Source organism: Stegodyphus dumicola, chromosome 1 (genome assembly GCF_044657685.1).
Source record: "Stegodyphus dumicola isolate Sdum_Otavi_A_Nest chromosome 1, ASM4465768v1".
Classification (NCBI taxonomy): domain Eukaryota; kingdom Metazoa; phylum Arthropoda; class Arachnida; order Araneae; family Eresidae; genus Stegodyphus; species Stegodyphus dumicola.
The window spans coordinates 78674121-78691893 of record NC_140768.1 but is presented as its reverse complement, the minus strand read 5'-3'; the positions used below and the strand labels follow the sequence as shown (position 1 = coordinate 78691893).

At 36.1% G+C, this 17773-nt stretch overlaps 1 protein-coding gene across 2 annotated transcripts in view; it reads right to left on the bottom strand.

Moving 5' to 3' along the window:
* The window catches only part of LOC118193160 (phosphatidylinositol 4-kinase beta-like), a 177382-nt gene that overhangs the window by 130858 nt on the left and 28751 nt on the right, over positions 1-17773 (bottom strand). The window contains exon 1 of one of the 2 annotated variants that reach the window (XM_085816666.1): positions 8249-8472. The exons of the other annotated variant lie outside the window; for it this stretch is intronic. The gene's annotated coding sequence lies outside the window, so the exon portion shown is untranslated. Of the gene's footprint in view, positions 1-8248; positions 8473-17773 lie in introns of those variants that run through there. 2 annotated transcript variants of the gene reach the window in all.

Here is a 17773-nt window from a genome sequence, read left to right as displayed (position 1 = left end):
AAGACACCACCAACCGCAAATTTCAACCTGATTATTCAAATTGTTTACCCTTCATTCACAATTCAGGTGGTTTCACTACCTAAACATCAAAGCTTCTAAGCGAGCTAACTAAAACATATTTTCTAATTTGTGGCGGCCTTTATTAAGCATAAAATGCTACATGCAAAATACTTAAATAACCGGTAAAAATCCTTTCCGAAGAAATGCATAATAAATTTACTCATGAAAAACAGATCCCTTTTCCCCAAACATAATTGTAAATTCATCACCAAGTTTCTTTTCCCAAACATGTGTCTTATACGCAAACTACTACTGAACTGACAATTTACATTTAAATTATCTATATAAAAATCAATTTATAAAACCCTAAGAAAAGGCGATGCGATATTTCCAAACATGTTATGCCTTCCTTCACACAGAATTTTACGTTCGACAGCTATACAACCAGAAACATTTCTCAAAACAAGACAGCATACAAGTGGCCAATACTCTTCTTTCTTTGCATATTAACTTTTGAGCTTATGTTTCTCATCCTAGATCCGGTTCGTTGAACTGCACACATGTGATTCCGACTTTTCCAGAATTTTAGTGCTGAACGCGAATACACATGAAAAGTTTTAACACCTGTAACGCGAAAGAAACCTTTTTTTTTTTTTTTTTTTTCCCTTTCCCCAACAAAAGGCGCAACTCTAACATGAGAAGTAAAATATGAAAGTTTTTTTTTTTCTTACCTTTAACTAGTTTCACTTTTAGTGAAGCTACTAAACAAAATTCAGCGAAACAGAAGTATAAATTAACTTTAAATTTCTCGTCTACATCTTATAGTTACAAGATAAAATATCTGAATCGTATTGAATAACATTACTACTTTATTTCAATGCTCTGTGATATTTATGTATAAAAAATCAAAATTTTACAGAAGAATAAAACAGGAAGAAGAAAACATTATTTCGGCTTAAGGTTAAACTACGAATAAATAGCTGTTGGAACCAACTGATACGGCATCAAATGTTAATTTTTGCTACAAACTAAGTTACCAATACTTTTTTCCCCTACAATTAAAACAAACGATCATTGAACAGACATCGAATTTTCTCCCTCTTTATCGCGTGCTTTCGTCATGTAAATGGAGGAACAGCCGGCTAGCAGTTGGGTGGTCTTAAGTTCGAATCCCAACAAAGTCACTACCCATTTTTCATGTTTCTTGCTCCGATAAAAATCCTACTGGCTGTAGAAAGGTGCCCAAACTAAAAGGTGGTGCATGATAATTTCTCACCGCCAGAATTTGGCGATTAGGTCACAGCCTTCCCAGTCACTCTTTAAGTGGGAAGAACGTAAGGTATTTTCTCCCTGTTTTACGCATGCCTTCGAGGTATAACTGGAAGCATGTCCAACTGGCAATCAATCGGAAGGTTCGGATTTCCATTGAAAGCGAAGGCATTTTTCATATATCCTGCTCTAACAAAAATCTTATATATATATACATATACTCGTCATACTTGTACTTAACATCGACTAACCCGTAGAGTTGTTAACGGAAACGGTCCACATGAACATCCAGATATGTCTGCACTCATTTCTTCATGTTCTGAAAGACCGTCACATATTGTTTATGTAGACTGTTCTTACTGAAATCGCGAACAGCAGTTTGAAGTTCCCAGAATCTGTGGCTTTCCTCGATACACATTACTTTTTGCATAAATCCAGAAGTGAAAATCTGGAAAATCTTAAATATGCAGAATGATGTGGCAACAATTAGAAATGATTCAATCTCCGATAACCCCTTGGAGTAGCTTCACGGATTGACTGCATGCACGTTCGCGACGTCTTGTTGAATCCAGGCATTATTAATTTCGTTCTCCCTGAAATTTCCCTAGTAAACGATTTCACAGAAATGAATTTATTGTTTCTGTGAAGAATATTCGCCCATTTATTCTTCTCCTGGATATCTCAATCCAGACTCCAGTCGTCTGATCATGCTGAGAAATTCCATGTACGGCATCAAGGCTGTTAGCAGACCAACATGGAAAAGTGAGTTCTGTCCCTCCGGATACCCTGAGAAAAGGTACCAGAAAACAGTCCAAAATATCGTCAGAATTATCCGCTGTAGAAAGAACCGCCGAAAAGTATATATAATATACTTCAGGTTATTATATTTCAGCCATTTGTTTATTATTAAAATAAATGAAGCGTTTCCACAAAGAAAGATCTTAACATTAGAAATACTCTTAACACGCTGTTAAATGAAGCTAATTAGCCAGTTTCTAAAAATAAGTACAATCTGCGTCCGAATTTTGTCGAGTTAAAAAACAAAATTAAACATATTTCATAAAACTAAAATTTCAAGTGCAACAGTTGGCAGAACCTCAGAATTTCGATATCTCCCATCCCAAGAGGAAAACCAAATGACACTCACTTTCCTGCTCGGATATGACGAAGTAAACCAAGAGAGCGGCAAGGATTGACAGCTCAGGAAGCAAGATTCAAGGTACCGACTCTGCTGGCAGACGTACAGGATGTCGTCACTGCTAGATAAGCAATTACCTCCTTCCAGAAATGATAGTGTCGCACGAAATGGCCTCGGGGATCTGACTTTCCGCATCGAAAGCACTTAGTTTTTCCCAAAACTGTATTTAGAACGAAAACAAGAACTACTGACGCAAATTTTCATGCATTTCCTATGCCTTGGCATTATTATTTCGAATTGGAATTTAGATTGGAATGATTGAATTGGAATGATAATACGACGAAAGAAATATAATAAACAAATATACAAATAGATGGTTCAATAAATGGCATATTTTAAACTATAATCAAACAAGTTCACTAGCAAATGACAACTTAATCGGTCACTTTGTGACTTAAGCAATGACTGACATAAACCGAATATTTTAGCAATGATGAGCTCATCGTTTAGTTTAATATGCTCAATAAAAATTTATTATATGTTACGATTTCTTACAAAATCAAATAAGAAAACAATTTTGCTCTTATTCTTTATTGGTAATATAATATATATAACTTGATTTCGCACTAAGTGAATTAAAGATCACACAACATATATATATATATATATATAACGTTTATGATCACACTTCACCATGAAATTTAAACTCGAATTTTGGGTAGGAATATTTTAAACTGCCGTCCAATAAAATTCAGCTTTCATGCACACTGGTGAAATAAATTAAGAGAATTTTCATATTTGATCTACGATCTCCAGAACTACTGGACAGATTTTAATAAAATTTGGTGTGAACATAGGTTGATATAATACAAACAAAATAAATATTCAATAATTATAATAGACACATATGTTCATGTGTAACACTCATGGGAGTCTGAAGGTCTGAAACAGCGATTGCAGAAGACACAAAAGAAATGGGTTAATAGGGGGTATGGTCCCATCTTACAGCCATTAAGGCCTCGAAGCGTGATGTCATATTGCAAATAAGGCAGTTTATCAGTGCCTGTGGCAAATGGTCCCACTCATTCAGCAACGCTGTTTTCAGTTCCTGGATGGTTCTCGGAGGGGGTTGCGAGTTGCAATTGCCCTCCCTAGAGACCTGACTGGCCAATCCATCCGGGAATATCCTCACTCTCCAAAAATTCGTCGACCAGAAGAGCTCTATGTGGCCTCGCGTTATTGTCCTGTAAGATGAACTCGGAGCCCACGGTACCTCGTAAAAGCCGAACATATGGCTCCAAGACCTTATTCCTATACCTCACACTAGTCATAGAGCCTCTGTCAAAGATGTGGGGCCATCCAACATGATACCTGCCCAGACCATTATACCACCACCACCATAATTGTTGATTTCGCAGACATTGGAGAGTAGATAGCGGGTCTCTGACTCTCTTCATACGATAGTACGGCGAGAATCGGTGTTTAGACTAAAACGGGACTCGTCGGTGAACAGAACGGTCGCCCATTGCTCCGTACTCCAATCACTATGCTGCCTGCACCATGCTAATCGGACTGTCCTGTCCGTAGACGTGAGCGGGATGCAAACAGCCGGTCTTCTGGCAAACAACCCTCTCTCGTTCAGTCTTTTGGAAACAGTCACCCCTTTTACACGGGTTTCTGTGGCTGCATACCGGTCCCGAGAAGCTGTAGCTCCTCTGTTAAACCTCACTAAAATGTACAAATAGTGATCTTCTCTGGCCGTCGTGGCTCTTGAACGATCTTGCCCACGCTTTATCTCGATGGATGCAGTATCCTGAAACTGTTTCCATAAGTTACACGCGACGCTAGTCGTTAAATTAAACTCTCTGCATATCTGGACTTGCGATTGGCCTGCCTCTAGCCTCCCCACAATTCGCCACGTTATTCTATCATCTAAACGTTAGTGGTTACTCATTCTTCTGTTCCGATGTTAATTTAACCGATTGCTGCAAGATAAACCAAGAAATTCGCCGAGGTGCGCTAGCGAACGCACTTCATCTTACCCTCCATGCGCTTATAAAGCCTGTTTTTCTGCTGGCTCCGCCTATACACACGTATACGCTTATGTATTTGCCGTACAAGATTTCGCAGTTTTACCTAGAAGCAGTGGTTTTTCCTTTAGTTCTTTTCATGAAATTCTATAAAATATGCAAATTCTCTTAATTTATTTCACCAGTGTAGAATGTGTTTTTTTATTTCAGCATTCATCGAAAAATCTCTATTATAATTCACAAATATTTCAACAGAAAATTCACATCAATTTTTGTTTCATTTACACTAAACTGACCATCACTTTTTAATGAAGCAATTACAGTGTTAACTTGCGTAATAGTCGCACTTTTTTTTGGCAATTTTTCATTGCGAAAGGTATAGGTGTGACTATATTATGCAGGAAAATCTACTACACAATATAGTACACTTTAGACGATTTTTCCACTTTAAAACGGAGATGCGACTATTAGCGAGTAAACACGGTATAGCTCGACCGTCTCCAAAGCAACCCTGGCTAGCATTCTGCCAACATCTAGACTCGTCTAAAAGGGGCTTTATTACTTGATGGCACGTGAAAGTCTTCTCATCTTTAGAAAAAGAGAACTAATATGCTCAAGGGAAAGAAGTCCCCTTTCTTAAACCCTATTTTGAGAATAATTCTGTCTAAATGGCAGATGCGTGTTTGCGCTCATGGTGCGGTCGAACTATATTTGTTCTAAGAATTCTTGAAAATTTCTTAACTATATTAAAATTTTATAATTCTAGAAAGGCAAATTTATATGCAATTTCTCTTCTTAAACACTTTTTAGTACCACCGTAACAAAGTACTAAAATTAGTATGCCGCTCTCAATCCCTCCCATTAAAAAAAAATATTGCTAAAAAAGAATTGAAACATGGAACTCATCACAAGCTGATATTACTTAATATTCACACACAAAGTATTCCTGAAAAATTCCATGGTATCTGGTTTGTAATGTTTGGTTTAATCGATTATAGCAAAGCACTATAAGGCTACCTAAGAACAGGAATGCCTTCATGGAGAACTTTCTAAGGGTAACTGACTAGTATACATGGTACACTTGGAAAAACCTCAAAAACACTGGTGCAGTCAACAGGTTCGCCTTCAATCGAACCCAGGTCAGAACTACCAGTGTTTAGCCACTTTACTGCTCAGCCACTGGTAGGCTTCACTATGTTTGGTGTTAGAGACTGGAATTCTTTTCTTTAACTATATTAACTCTATTTGTGTATGTGCTTTCTGTGTGCTCATTCACAAGCTTCTAAATTTGTAGGTACAATATAACTAGAAATGACTTACTTATTTCTTTAAAATACTGGTATGAATTTTGTATATATGTAAACAATTATAGTGAAATAATATGTAAAACTGTAATATTTTATGTATGTAAATAATTATAGTGAAATAATATGTGAAATTATCGTATTTTTCGTAAAATGTGACATGAAATGCTCAAAAGAGACGAATAGAAAAGGATGAACGAAAATAAGAGCACAGGACGAAGTCGAAATCTGAAATAAATGGCTTCACCAAGCAGGCGACGGTTTTGGCGACAAAAATTTTTCACCAATTTGGCAAGAAAATGCCAAAAGTTGCCAACTTGTTAAAAATTTGTCGAGATTTGAGTCCGGTCCCTGTATAACTAATTGGTATTGTAATTGATCCCTATATGTAACTGTAACCATATCCAGCTCTCATATGCCTTCCAGTAATTTCGAGTTCACTCTTCTAAAACTTCACTCTTTAAACACATTTTGCATTGTGTTGTGTTTAATGTTCTTAGTAATTTAAAGTGTAACTTCTGATTGTGCTTTGTGATACTGAGAAGAAAGAGCTGCATGAGGAAAGTTCCAGAACTGTCTTGAAAATCACATACTTTTGGTAAAAATTATTTTATCAAGCTATCATCAGCTCTGTGTGCATGCAATCCTTTACGAACATATACACACACAACAATACAATTTCTGTTTTAAATTTCTAAAATGTAATTTCAGAAATTACGTTAATAACAATGCTTCTTTTGTGTATGTTAAATCTCATTGATCTACACATCTTTTAACAAGTACCCCCCCCCCCAAGATTAACAGAGAAGCATACGTCTTTTTTCAGGCCAAATTTACATTTCAAGTCATCATTAATAACCTTGAAAATCACATATCTTTAATTTTTGTGGGATTATGCTACAATTAAATATGCAATTTATTATGCTAAAAGCCAAAAGTAACATCAAAGAAGAGTCATTCCTTTCAAAATAATTTTAAAAAAAAAAAAAAAAAAACATATGTGATAAACAAATTTTTCAGTCTGCAGTGGATTTTGTGGACATGAGTGAATTCAAATATTCAAAATTAATAACATAGTGTGGTTCCTCTCTCCTCCACATTTTATGCAAAATATCACAGAAACTGTATTAAAAGATCAACAAATAACCTTGAAGCTCATCTTCTCATTATTATCTTTCTTATATACAATTATAAAAGTTACACAATAATTTTGTAAAAGGATACCTGTCTGCTCAAACTGCATTAATTATGGCGAAACTCAAATATATGATCTTATATGCAGGACTTTCTGACATGCTTTTATGTCTTAATTTATACACAGGTAAAAACATCATAATCTCCTCAACCAACAGAAACTGAATATCCAACAATCACTGATGTTTCCTTATTTTAACTACATAGTCATTAGTTATAATGTATTTTAAAATACTGACATCAAAACTTTGCATTTATTGGTTTTCTCTACTGAAAAGTAAAGGCACTTGGATTTTTATCATTTTAAAACAATAAATATGGGAAAATATTAAAAAAAAATTTTTGTCAATCATTTCTTTTATTACTTACATTAATAATTATTAGCCAAAACATTAATGAAGATTATACACGGCCATATTTTTTCAAGGAATATAAGATGGTCATTAGCACAAAAGGAAAAATTTAAAGAATTCTCGAGGCAATAAATTTTTTCTGATGACAGCAATGGATATGTCGGAATATCGTATTAAGAATGTTTCAAGAGAAAATAATAGCAGGCCACCATTATAATCCGACAACCAAAGGACATCTATGGTAATGGAGATGAAAACTAGGTCGTTTTCATTTTTGCTTTACATTTGAAAAGAGAACTTCAAAATTTTTTTATCTGTTAACTGTTTTCCTCCGATTGCAATTTATGTTCTTTGTTCATGCATATAGAGACAAAAAGCATAAGACTCGTACAAAAATAAAATGATGGCATACAGCAAATGATAACAATAAAGGGATAAACATGACATTCAATACAAAACATTTTACCACAGAAAAGGTTTCTGCTTTCATTACTAATTATAATCCACTGAAATAGAATATTTTTGATGAATCTGAGATCAAAGACCACATATAAGAATACCAGTGTTGTTTTCAAAAACTTCAGTTCAACTATTAATCTGCATATGAACATAAGGATGTAAAAATCGTATAAAAAATTTATAATATCATATTTAAAATGAGATAAAAAAATCATCAACTAAAATTCTGAAGACGGTCTTCCCTCCCACCCACATAACAAAAAAGAATCATATTCTTTAGAATCTTGTTCATATGCCCACTATAAATAAAGCTTTTAATTTTGTCAATTTCTTCAAATTTTCGATTCATGAACTTCACTTTTCTGGGCAACGTGATCCCAAGATACATATCACGGTCCGAACAAAAACATTGTGCCTTATGAACTTGCATATCAACGCATGCTATACAGCCCGGTTTAAATGAAAGTTAAATAAGAAAAATAAATAAGAACAGTTGCTCACCGAAGCGGGACTTATTTTGCGAAGCCGTCCAATCACTTCAATCTCGAAGGAAAGTGCATTATTAGTATGAATTCCAAGCAATCGATGTTGTACCGAGCTCAACTTCCGCAGGTCAACGAACCACTTCCACAGACCGACACCAACACACTGCAGCGTCTCCGAGATCGGCAGAGAGTGCAACTTGACAGCACGTCGTTCTCTCTTCCCTCCAGCTGTCGAAAAGTTGGCTTCAGGAGTGTGCTAGATTGGCGAGAGTGGCGACGAAATTGGTCGATTGGGCAAGGTCAAGCCGGCTTCTATGCGCGAGAAAAGCGGGCGCATGCGCATGTTGTAAAAACGAAAAGCGCTCCCGACATTTAGAGGCCTCGCACGTAATGCACGGCAAAACATACGCTTATCATCGACAACTGATTATTTATAAACCATTTTGATAAAATTATAAATTAATAAATTCTACATAGGAATAAATAAATCAAGATAAAATCGGTATAATTTCTTTGTTCTCTAATCAAAGAATATTGCATGAATAATTCAAAAATTAGCATTTTTTACATTACTTCAATATTCAGGAAAATTATATTTATTAAAATAAATCATTAAACATTTTTACTTTACTGTCTACGCAGGGAACAAATCGAAAATTCTTCAGAAAACCTTTATCATCTAAAATCGAAAATACCTACCTAATTCCTTACACAATCACGATAAATTTACATTAAACATTTTATAAATTCTCTATTATTTTTTTTAATATAAGCGTAATAAAAAAAATTAATACATATTATTTTTGGAATAAATTCTTTACAAAATTTTAAAATGGCAGTTTTTATTTATTTTCCCCGTATACTATACTGAAAATGAAACTAAAACCTTTCTTTAACCAGTAGCTTATTTTTCATGCTCAATGAATGAATGCGAGTATATAAAAGGAAATCAAAGTCCGATGAATTAATATATCAATTAAAATTTTTCATGACTGAATAAATTGAAAAATAAAGAAATTAACAGTATACCGATTAAAACTGATTTACTTATATCAGTAATCTTCCGTATACGTAACTTTCTATATTTCATATGAATAACATAACCCCCAGGGGGGTAGGGGGCTATTATTTACACATATCAAACAATAAACATCTACAGCTTCCTTTTTACTATATTAACCGTTAACGGGTACATTACAGGTTCTAGCAATCCAAGTACCGCATATTAAATTAATGACTTTTTCTGTTTATCGGGAGCACGTCTTATGTAACATAATACCTTCATCATCAAAGAACATTTTCAGCATATTTTATCTTTCAATAAAGTTATTAATAGTTTCTGTAAAATAGCTGATATGAAATCCTGATTAACTGTGCACTATCATATAGAAAATACCACCACTAGTACTTGAACGTGCTGAAGAATTTAATGACGTTACGATTTTGGTGCAAAGTATAGAGCTTATCCTACTTAGTGGTTACCAAAACAGATCCCTAATAACGTAAAAGGTATGAAAATGTGCGAAAAGGAACTACTGAAGTGAGAAAAATCGAGGATCAAGAAAATTATATTTTTATCGGTTTATTTTTGATATACAGCATCAAATATTAAAAGCACGGGAAAATTTTACTAAAATAACGAGAGTGCTATGGTAAGAAAATACATTAATAGATAGTTTTGCTATATATGTCTGAAAGAAATTCAAAGAAAAAAAAGAATACAATTTCTTCTCCGGAAGAAAAACGGAACAAATTATCAATATTACTTTGGGAGCCATCCCGTCACGTTATACTATAAAGCATTTACTGACCACGCAATGTATAAATGTCAATGCACGCGACACAAGAAATTTTACGTAAACCTAAAATTAATCCTTCACACGGCTCGGCAACACCCAATTTTTAAAGCGTTTCACTTGACGTTCCATGAGATCTTCACCTTTCTAATTGAAACCAAAAAACAAACTACGCGACTTGAAATTAATAAATGTAATTCTTAATTTATAACTTTAATAACATGCACTGAAGAACCATTACATAAGAAAACATTACGACCACCTAGTCATAACGCGTTGCGCGACCTTTCGCCTGCAAAACAGCTGCATCTCGCCTTAGCATAGATGCCACAAGCACTTGGTACATGATTGGAAACAGGTTGCGCCTACGCAGCGGTCACGCAAAGTCGACGTATTCTGACACGGTGGTGTTTGAGCTATGAGCTGCCGCTCCGTGATATCCCATGCACTCTATCAGGTTTATCACAACCTCTTGTCTGGCGCAACATAACCCCCATCGGTTCTGTGCCAAAAAACTCTAAACAACCAACAAACTATCAGGTTTAGATCCGGCGAGTTAGGTGGCCAGATATAAATTCGAATTCATCCTTACGCTCCTCGAACCACTCCAAGATAATTCGAGCCTTATGACATGGGGCATTGTCCTGCTTGAAGATTCCATTTCTAGTTGGGAAGAGAAACGCAATGTAAGGGTGCAACTGGTCCGCAGTTACGTTCAGATAGTCCGCAGCTTTTATGATCTCTTCTACCACAACTAAGGGTCCCAAAGTCGCTCATAAAAACGTTCCTCAATACCGCCACCACAAGCCTGTGTAATGACCAGCTGTACAGGAAATAGCAGCTGTTCGCCTGGAAGACGGCGTACCCTGATACAACCATCGACATGATGAATGAGAAACTGTATCTCATCCGACCAGACACTTATCTATGGTCCACTCTCGATGTTCCCAGGCACACTGTAGGCGTAGTTGACAATGACGTTTGGTCAAGAGAGGCACACGAGAGGGACGTCTGCTGCACAATCTCCTATTCAACGCAGTCCGTTGAACTGCGTTTCTGAAACATTTGCACTTACATTTGTATTGTATTGGGCTGTCAACTAAGTCAGTGTCTGGCGCCGATTTTGCTGTACCAAGAGGGACAGTCTCCAACTCTTTTTATTTTATTTTATTTATTTTATAACGCGTGGATCTCCAACAACTTGGCATCTACTGCTGGTTGCACCGTATCCACTTTGCATGAATACTAACAAAGGCAGTTCCTGAAACATCTATCAGTACTGCAGTGTCGGAGATACTTGTCCCGAGTATTCGGGCCATTGCAATCTGCCTTCTATCAAATTCGCTTAGATCAGCAGCCTTTCCATCAGTCGCAAAAGTAAGTGCAAGAATGATTGATTCCTTACCTTGGATCTTGGATGAATCAATTGGCATATAGCTAATTTTAGCTCTTACCAATAATCCCTTAAAGCGTGCAATTAAATCGATGGTAACATACACAATAAAGAGCGCTACGCGCTCCACCGATGAAGCAAGGAATACTGTGCTTGTGCCTTCATCTGGTGACACGAAACAGAAGCTTTCTTCGATATCATCAATGAATAAGCTGTTTAAGTGGAGGAGAATCTGAATAACACGGGGAACTGACATGCAGTTTTCATGAAGTTATTGAGGATCACTTTATCAACAGAAGTGGAATGCACGTTGCACATATACGGATAACTGAAAAGATATAGGGTAATGATGAATCATTTACAGTAAAAGATGACAAAGTCTATAATTCTTGCTATGTCAGGCATTGTAAAAGAAAGTCTATAGCCTGTTTTTCCACGCATGTTACACACAGAGAAATATAGTCTCACTATATAGTCACAAAATAGTCAAAGTCACACTATACATAATATAGTCAGTTTCTTATTCTATTTAAATAATAAAAAAAGAAAAAGTCAGAAATAAAAAAGTCAATATCTGCTTTAACAGGTAAACTAATAAAATTACATAGATAAGAATAATAAGGAAAAAAAAAAAAAAAAAAGATTACACAAATTATTATTTTTAAATTTGCATATTTACCATTTTGGGTCATAATGAATTGATCTGGGTGTTTTTGCAGCATTTTCTAAGGTTGGATCATAATCTACAAGTTTTCTTATGCGCGAATACTCTGAATTTCACATTTTTTCAAAAATATTGCGACTTGTCAAGATTTGGTCATGGATATTAAGGATTTTAAAGTTCTTTAAGGATATGCCAGTTTCTCATAAATCGCGGGACGTTGATAATCATTTGCAACAGTTTCTTTTGAAACACATCAAGTTTTCCATACTGTTGGCCCGGGGTGGTACTGCATAAAGCAAAGTTGGCTGAATGAGGATCAGATAGATTTTTTACGTTTAATTCTGATGCATAATTTTGAATTCCTGCCAAGTATCGGAATTAAAGCACTTTTTGCAGCAATTTCTTTTCGTAATACATAGTCGGTTTGTACTTTAAACAGCACTTGCGGATCAAAATATATTCCAAGATATTTTACTCTACACTCAAGAGCCAAAACATTATGACCAGCCCTACATTTTGCGATGAACGCACCTGGATGACGTGGCGTTGGACGTGATCAGGTGGAAGTGTTATTTAACTGCTGCTGGAGAGTCTGAAGAATCATTCTTTCACTTACTTCTGTGTGTGATGGGAAAGGCTGAGGATCTAAGCGACTTTGATAGAGGGCAGATTGTAATGGCTCGAAGGCTCGAAACAAGTATTTCCAAACTGCACGACTCGTGGGTTGTTCGCGATCTACAGTTGTTAGTACGTATGAAAAGTGGATAAATGACGGTGAAACCAGCAGTAGACGACATGGTGTTGGACGTCTGCACGCTGTCAAAGAAAAAGGTCGTCGGAGACTGTCTCGCATGGTGAAGCAAAACCGGAGCCAGACAGTGGCTCAGCTGACAGCCGAATACAGTGCAGGGCCAAGTAGAAAAGTAACGGAGCACACTGTTCAGCGGACACTGTTGGATATGGGGCTACGCAGCAAACGTCCCAGTCGTGTGCCTTTGCTGACCAAGCGTCATCGCCAACTGCGCCTGTGCTGGGCCCGGGAACATCGCGACTGGTCCATGGATCAGTGGGAGAGAGTTGCCTGGTCAGATGAATCACGGTTTGTCATTCATCACGCCGATGGCCGCGTCAGGATACGCCGTCTTCCAGGCGAACAGTTGCTCTCTCAATGCACAGTAGGTCATACACAGGCCAGTGGTGCCGGTATTATGCTTTGGGAGACGTTCTCTTGGGCGTCTCTGGGACCCGTGGTTGTAGTATAGCAGACCATGAACGCTACAGGGTATCTGAACATCATTGCGGACCAGTTGCACCCTTACATGGCCTCTGTTTTTCCAGCTGGAAATGGAATGTTCCAACAGGACAACGCTCTGTGTCACAAGGCTACAATTGTGTAGGAGTGGTTCCAGGAATATGATGCTGATCTCCAGTTAATGTTCTGGCCACCTAACTCACCGGATCATGGTTAACACATTTGGGATGTCATGGGACGGCAGCTCAGAGGTCAAAGACCACCAATTCGCAATATCTCGGATTTGCGTGACCGTTGCTACAACATCTGGTACAATCTGTCTCCGGCCATTTATCAAGGACTTGTGGCATCCATGGCAAGGCGGGTTGAAGCTGTGTTGCGCGCCAAAGGTGGCCCAACTCGTTATTGACAGGTGGTCATAATGTTTTGGCTCTTGAGTGCATTAACTTCAGGAAGAAGATCATTAATTTTTATGTTGATGGAAACCGGAGTATTTTTTCGTTGCGGGCAAAACAGTATAATATTACATTTACTTAGATTTAATTTAATTCGCCAGATCTTGCACCAATGAGAGATGTTGTTCACAACAATTTCAAATTTTTCTACCGCGAGTTGAAGTTTGAGTGACTTAAAATAACAGCATAGTCTGCGTATTTTACTATTCTGGCGTTCAAAGAAGATGACATACCATTTATATGGATATTAAAAAAGCTTGGATCCAAGATGAAGAACATCACTTCTACAGATTTTCTTTCTTGAGAATTAATTTTCTATTTTAACCTGAAAGGATCTGAAGAACAAATAAGTTTGACGAAATTTATAGGAAGCTTTGCTTGGTGACGCTTATAAAGAAGCCCTGCATGCCAGACTTATCAAAGGCCTTTTCCATACCAAAGCATCCGGGAAGAATTTATTAGTATTTTTTTTTAATGAACGCGTCAGCTATGAATTCAGTAATAGTAATTATCTGATGAATTGTTCTGTGACTTGAAAGCCATATAGCTCAGAGCTGAGTACGTTATGTTTTTCAATATGGCTGACAAGACGTTTTTGAAGCACTCTTTCAAAAATTTTGCCCACAGGATAGTAATCTTAAGGTCGGTAGGATAAAGCATCTTTAGGGTTTTCGAAGGCTTTAGAAAAGTAATTATAATGGAATGTTTAAACTGATGTGGATAGTAATTAAGACTTAGACATGCATTTGAAAGGTTAGTGATTGCAACAATATATCTGCAGGGTAGTTCTTTAACAGCTTTATTTGAAATGTAATCAAAGCCTTGTGCTTTTTCTATATTCAGGTTTTTGGCTTTTCTAAAAGTAATTATAATGGAATGTTTAAACTGATGTGGATAGTAATTAAGACTTAGACATGCATTTGAAAGGTTAGTGATTGCAACAATATATCTGCAGGGTAGTTCTTTAACAGCTTTATTTGAAATGTAATAAAAGCCTTGTGCTTTTTCTATATTCAGGTTTTTGGAAGGTGACAAAAACATGATTAATCCCAGTGGGTTCTGGACGTTCAGCAAGAAATTCTTCGACTTTCTCTGCATCAGGATCGAAACTAGGGTTTGGTTGAAAGATGTTTTCTAAAGATTGCGCCATAACTTCAGCCATATCTTATTCTGCATAGACAGTACCTGTAGACGTATTCAATGGTCCTATTCTGGGAAAATTTGGGTTCCGGAGCGATTTTCCATGCTATCCACTAAATCATCCCGTTTGTCGGAGCCGTAATCTGTCAAAAGTTGATTAATTTCTCTGATTTTTCCGTTTATTCTTTTATTCGAAGGAGCTCCCGTTCTTCTCCAAGTTTTTGCTGCTATATGTTTTCTTTAATTTTGTTAGGTATATAAATATGCAAAGTGCTGCAGGAATCGTGCATCTTTAATATTGTGGTATCATTAATATCATTTCTGACACGAGTATTCCTTTTGTGAATTTCACCTTCAAATTTCTGCTAAGTAAGAAAGCCGAGACTTGGCCTTTGATGTTTATGGATTAATTAAGCATTTTTCCCAATTAATATTTTTTTCCTGATTTTGCTCAAATCCATGTACTGTAAATTTCACAGGTAGGTGATCTGAATTAAATTCTTCTAAAACTCCAAAATATGAGTTTTGAAGTGCATGTTTTGTAATAACTTTGTCCAGTACTTCGGAGGTGGGGGTATAATGATATCTAGTAGGCAGATACGGGCCATGCACTTTTATCCATTAAACCATTATGCGTAACAAAATTTGCTAATGTTACTCCGTTTGTATCCGTGGTACGCCCATTCCACATTGAGTATTTAAAATTGAAGTCCCCGGCTACGAAAATAGGTAGAGTGCTGTTTGTGAGGACATCTAAATCTCGGTCATTAATAAGACTGGAGGGAGGATTTTAAGCAAAGATGAAAAGATCATTAGTGCGGCTATGCACAATCTCAGCAATTTATTCAACAGTACTATTTCCCGAGAAATGGTATTGCGTAGCATGTAGATAATTTTTTACAAGGATCAGGTCGCTGCCTCGTTCGTTACGCGTTCTGTCGGATTCCTTACCTTCTCCAGCAGAATTAAATACCATTCCCACTTAATCCGTACCCCTTAGCATCTTCCAGACGAATTCAGTGAAAAGTGTGAGGATGGTCATAATATTTTGGATCGTCAGTGTAACTCACGGAAATAATATATTTATTTTATAATACTGTTGCGTGCGTATGGGTTCGTAAGCACACAGAGCAGCAGATAGCTTGACAAAATTTATTTTCACAAAAGAAACACTTTACAGTTCAGGAACTTTCCATAAAAGCATTCGTGCAGCTGTTCTCAGATCACACAGCACGATCAGTAATTACAGTTCAAATCACTAAGAACGTTAAACAGAACGCAATACAAAGCGCATCTAAAAGGAGAAACTCTCACGGAGATCCCAATACTCCGAAATCACCTCTGAACTAAACACTTGGAAGTCATATACGGATAAAGTTACATATCGGAGCCTTATACGGTTACAGTTACCACTGTCACATCTGCTATAGCTAAGCGGGACAGCACATCGAAAGAAACATTTCTCAGAACCCTCATTTTTCCCAAATCTATGAGCCAGCTTACCATCTTAATTTGTTAAACAGACATCAACGCCAAAGAAAAATCATTTATCACTCAGACTGGCAAAGAATGTTTTCAAATTTCGTGCTGTATTGCTCGCTCACGGAAGCATTTTGATATTTTCTTTTTAACATTTTAAACTTGCTTGTTATTATGGCAGACAATAAAAAAGTGGTGGTTATTAAGTTGTTCACTTTGATTTCGACACTGGCAATTCCGAAAACTAAAGAAAAGAAAACGTCCAAAGAGGTTTATTTATTTATTTAATTATGGCAAAGAACTTCAGAACTCTCTACCTAAGGGGAAGGCCTTTGAATAAAAGAGATTAGTGATAGTTATTAAAGTCGTTCATGAATCGTGGACATATAAATTATGTAAAAGTCAGAATAACATAATTAATTTTAATACTGTAACACTTAAGTATTAGTGCTTTACACTAATTTATGCATTATTTACTTTAAGAATAGACGAATGTCCATTTAACAGATAAACAAAACTCAGGCTATAACAACCAATTATATCAGTAATGACTAAATTCTGCATATACGAAGACTAATTTAAAATGTATGCTGGATCTATATATGTCTGCTTATCAGATATTACATACGCGTATATCTCGTACTTTCTGATATATGCACTGCCACGAAAAGTCGCCGACTCACTGGCTCATTTGTGAGTTGGCAAATATATTTCCTTGGCTAACTTTATGGTTCATAAACACTATTCAGTCCGTAAATAATAATGGAAAAAGTATTAAAAAACTTTAATGACAAAAACCTCTATGGTTGATATTTACATCCTCACAGTCATTCATGAGTTATGTTTATAGCATGTAAATCATACGTCTATGTAACATCCCCAAAACAGAAAGTGTACACGCTTTGGTGACCTGATGAATATAAATGGCTGTCAATTACATGATCATTATATGAATCAGAAACAACTTCAAAATCTGAAAGGTATAACAGCAAAATATGTTCTGTAGAAAATTATATGCCAATAAAAGCGCTAACTAGTACTTCCTAAACTGGTGGCTAACAATAAATTTTACAAAATTATTTTCAAAACTAGCTTAAAGTGCAGCAATATATGCAATAATTAAAAACCGAAAAATCATAGATAGCCATCTAAGTTTTTCGTTCTAAAAAATTTTCAGAAAGCACTAGTAAAGCACAACAAAAAATGAAAAAAAAAAAAAAAAAAAAATTGCCAAAAGAAAAACCATTCAATTTAATTACACGGATTCCAAAAAATTTCTAGAAAATATGGACAGTGAATTTAAAAAATGAGGAAAAAGCCATCCACTTCATTAAAGGACACTCTTAAAATTGCTTTCCTTCG